Below are 4,800 nucleotides of genomic sequence, written 5' to 3'. Positions count from 1 at the left end.
GTTGCTTCATTTGATTAGTAATCATCAACCAAAGTAATTGTTGTTGTAATAGCTTTGAGCTATATGTATAGAGAAGAAATTATTCATTATATTTTCTTCTCTATTTGTTTCTTTGGTGTGTGAGAGCTATTGGGTGTATTGGGTTATTTGGGTTGTGAGATTGCCAACACTTTGTAAACTCCCATTTGGTTGATAGTGGATTATTGGGTGAGCTCCTACTGCTCCGAGGACGTACTCCAGTTACACTGACTGTGGAGGAACCTCGTTAAAATCTTGGTGTTATTTTCTATATTGTTCTTGCATTTTCATTTGATAAATTTCCTGTGGGTTAGATTGAGTTGGTTCCATAAGGTTTGGTGCTATCCTAGCACAACAGAATGAGGATATCCGGGGTAAAGTAGGAGTAGCCGAAATTGAAGGAAAGATGAGAGAAAATCGGTTACGGTGGTTTGGACATGTGCAAAGAAGGCCTACTGACGCTCCGATTAGAAGATGCGACTATGGGACAGAGGTTCAGGGCCGAAGGGGTAGAGGAAGACCTAGGAAAACTTTGGAAGAGACTCTAAGAAAAGACTTAGAGTACTTGAATCTAACGAAGGACATGACACAGGACCGAGCACAATGGCGTTCTAAGATTCATATAGCCGATCCCACTCAGTGACTTGGATTTTCCAAGTCTCCAACCGAGAAGTTTTCCTCACTCGGGAAATTAAGGGAACACTACCTCAACCTACATGCTCCACTCACAAAGCTTCCACATACAAGCTTCAACAAAAGAAAATTCAAAGAACTTAGCGAAGAATGATTTGGTGTATTTAACACAAACGTTGAAATGAAGGAAAGCTTATTTATTGATATTCCCGATAAGCTACAAATATGTACATATACATAAGTCAAAATAAACAAACAAGAGGGAGCCTTCACAAAGGTTGCTTAGGAGAAGTCTCAGCAGTCGGTAGAGCCCCAGAAAGAGAAGGCACCGGAAGGGGATCATTCGGAGCCTCAGTACTGGACAGAACCCTAGCAGGAGGAGGCATCAGAGGTTGATCATTTGGAGCTTCATTACGCGGTACAGCCCCAGAAGATGAAGGCAATAAATGCCTTTGGAACAAACCCACAAATCTCTGATGATCAAGTAAAACCTGACCATCAGACTCCTTCATCTGGTCAAGCTTCCTCTTCATGTTTGTAGCATAGTCATGAGCGAGCCGGTGCAACTGTTTATTCTCATGCTTGAGCCCTCTAATCTCCTGTTTGAGACTCATCACTTCAGCCGCCAATGATTCAACTTGGCGGGTTCGAGCAAATAGGCGTTGGGCCATATTAGACACAGAACCTGCACACTGAACACTGAGAGCCAGCGAATCCTTAACAGCTAACTCATCAGACCGTTTGGAAAGTAGTCTGTTATCTTTGGGAGTGAGAAGGTTCCTGGCCACCACCGCAGCGGTCATATCATTCTTCATTACGGAATCCCCAACGGTAAGAGGACCAGTAGGGGAGACGAAGGATGGGCGCCATATGTTGTCTGGAGAAGGCGGGGCTGCCTCTTCAACAAGGTTCAAGTCAAAACGATGGTCGGAGGGGCCAGACATTTTCAAAGGTGTTGAAGAAAGAAGAGGTCGGATAAATCAAGATCTTAGAAGTGCAAGAATGGAGCTTCTACTGGTGGATTTCAAGTGTGCTTTAGAACTTAATGTCAGCCCCTATAAAAATCTGCACTCGACGGAGCTTCAGAAATCGAAGAGGCGTTTGCTTTCTCAAAAGCTGGGCTGCTCAGAGACCACGAGGGTTGATCTCAGAAATCGAAGAGGCGTTTGCTTTCTCAAAAGCTGGGCTGCTCGAAGACCACGAAGGCCAATCTCAGAAATCGAAGAGGCGCTCGCTTTCTCATAAGTTGGGCTGCTCAGAGACCACGAGGGCCGATCTCAGAAATCGAAGAGGCACCTACTTTTCCAGCCTTGTCAACACCTATCACACGCACACTCAGCTTTGCGGAAATTATGGGCATTCTGTCAAAGACTTCTGGTGAAGTAGAAAGCACATGAATCTTACTGCTCAATCACCCACTTCCCACACGCAACAATAGCTCATGGGTACCACAGATAACTTTGCCAAAGTTCTCTGCCAAAGTTGAGCACGTGAAGCTTGCAGCTCCTACTACATCGCTCTAACCAAGAAGGGTAAAAGAATAGCAAAGAAACAGTACTAACAAAGTTTAGACACATAAATTTTGAAGGTCTAGCTACCATATTATTACCCACAAGGGTAAAGGAACAGTACCACTGCTGGATAATTGGAAAGTCCCTGTGTGTCAACCTCTGTGCTTCGTAGCAAGGTAGACTAGCAAACATGCCCAACCTTTACTCACATTCGAGAAAACTCCTAACAAGATTGCTTGCTCCAAAATCGAAGAGGCACCGTCCTCTGAATCTCGAGAGCCAGACTCCCAACATGACTACTTTCTCAAAAATCGAAGAGAGGGTAAAGGAACAGTACCATTGCTGGATAATTGGAAAGTCCCTGTGTGTCAACCTCTGTGCTTCGTGGCAAGGTAGACTAGCAAACATGCCCAACCTTTACTCACATTCGAGAAAACACTCCCAACAAGATTGCTTGCTCCAAAATCGAAGAGGGCACCGCCCTCCGAATCTCGAGAGCCAGACTCCCAACATGATTACTTTCTCAAAATTCGAAGAGACGCCGCTCTCCGAATCTCGAGAGCCAGACCCCCACCATGATTGCTTTCTCAAAAATCGAAGAGGCGCTCGCTTTCTCAAAATCTGGGCTGCTCAAAGACCACGAGGGCCGATCTCAGAAATCGAAGAGGCACCTACTTTTCCAGCCTTGTCAGCACCTGTCACACGCACACTCAGCTTTGCGGAAATTATGGGCATTCTGTCGAAGACTTCTGGTGAAGTAGAAAGCACATGAATCTTACTGTTCAATCACCCACTTCCCACACGCAACAATAGCTCATGGGTACCACAGATAACTTTGCCAAAGTTCTCTGCCAAAGTTGAGCACGTGAAACTTGCAGCTCCCACTACATCGCTCTGACCAAGAAGGGTAAAAGAATAGCAAAGAAACAGCACTAACAAAGTTTAGACACATAAACTTTGAAGGTCTAACTACCATATTATTACCCACAAGGGTAAAGGAACAGTACCACTGCTGGATAACTGGAAAGTCCCTGTGTGTCAACCTCTGTGCTTCGTGGCAAGGTAGACTAGCAAACATGCCCAACCTTTACTCACATTCGAGAAAACACTCCCAACAAGATCGCTTGCTCCAAAATCCACCGTCCTCCGAATCTCGAGGGCCAGACTCCCAACATGACTACTTTCTCAAAAATCGAAGAGGGTAAAGGAACAGTACCATTGCTGGATAATTGGAAAGTCCCTGTGTGTCAACCTCTGTGCTTTGTGGCAAGGTAGACTAGCAAACATGCCCAACCTTTACTCACATTCGAGAAAACACTCCCAACAAGATTGCTTGCTCCAAAATCGAAGAGGCACCGCCCTCCGAATCTCGAGAGCCAGACTCACAACATGATTACTTTCTCAAAAATCGAAGATACACCGCTCTCCGAATCTCGAGAGCCAGACCCCCAGCATGATTGCTTTCTCAAAAATCGAAGAGGCATCATTCTCCGAATCTCGAGAGCCAGATCCTCGATATGATTGCTTGTTCGAAAACCGAAGAGGCACCACTTTCCCAACTTCAAAAGCCGGATCTCCTTGGATAAAGCTTGTCTGTAATCCTCACACGCAACATCAGCTTTCCAGATACCACAGACCACTTTTTCAAAGTGCTCTGACAGAGTTAAAACATGTGAAGCTGGCAGCTCCCACTACCGTGCTATGACCAAGCAGGGTAAAGGAATAACATTACCACTTGCTGTTAGGGAGACTCCTATATATGTCGACCTCCATCCCCAACGGACAGGCAGACCTGCAAAAATGCTCAACCCTTCCTCATATCTGAGAGGGCACTCCCAACGAAGCCTTTCGAAATACTCAGCTTTCTTCCCCCCTGATAATACCTCTGCAAACAAGCTATACTAGAGCAAGAATATCCCATATCATCAGGGTTAAAAGCAAGAGTATCTCATATCATGCTTTTTCCCTGTCTTTTCCTTTGGCCTTGTTCTTACCTGCAAGACAAGGAAAAAGAGAGCAATCAGTCAGCACTTGGAATCAAGCTTCTAGCCAGGAACTGACTGCCTGGAACCCCTTACCTGATTACTTACCTGGTATTGCTCTCGAGTACTCATCTTCAACATCTTATGCTCCCAGGGAAGATACCGCATCTGCCTGAGGAACAAATAGGGCAAGTGAGAATGATACAAGGAAGCATGTGGAGACAAACGTAACAGCACACGTGCCGATACATCCATTACTCTGTCAAAAGCAAAAGTATCCCATATCAGCAGGGTCGAACATACTCTAGATTTGATGGACTTGTTTTTACCCTCAAATTCTTCAGTCGGCCTTATACTCTGGAGGAAACCAGAAAACCCTCCAGCTCAGTTCAAGAATAAGCCTGTGGAAAGTTACTTCTTCAAAAGCAAAAGTATCCCATATCATCTCTTCTCATTTTTCTTCTCTTTATCCTTCATGCTGCCTGCAAGATAAGGAGAATGTGAACAATCAGCCGGAGCTCTGATTGCTTACCTTGTCTGTCACCTCTTTCAGCAGATCCCCTAGCTCGGCGACTTGGGGACTCCTACTACATGGTTTGTATCGCGCTTGACCAAGCCTGAAACTACAAGTAAGCTTCAAGTGAAATTGATACATT

This window comes from Malus domestica, chromosome 10 (genome assembly GCF_042453785.1).
Source record: "Malus domestica chromosome 10, GDT2T_hap1".
Classification (NCBI taxonomy): domain Eukaryota; kingdom Viridiplantae; phylum Streptophyta; class Magnoliopsida; order Rosales; family Rosaceae; genus Malus; species Malus domestica.
Note: the sequence above shows the minus strand (reverse complement) of the source record.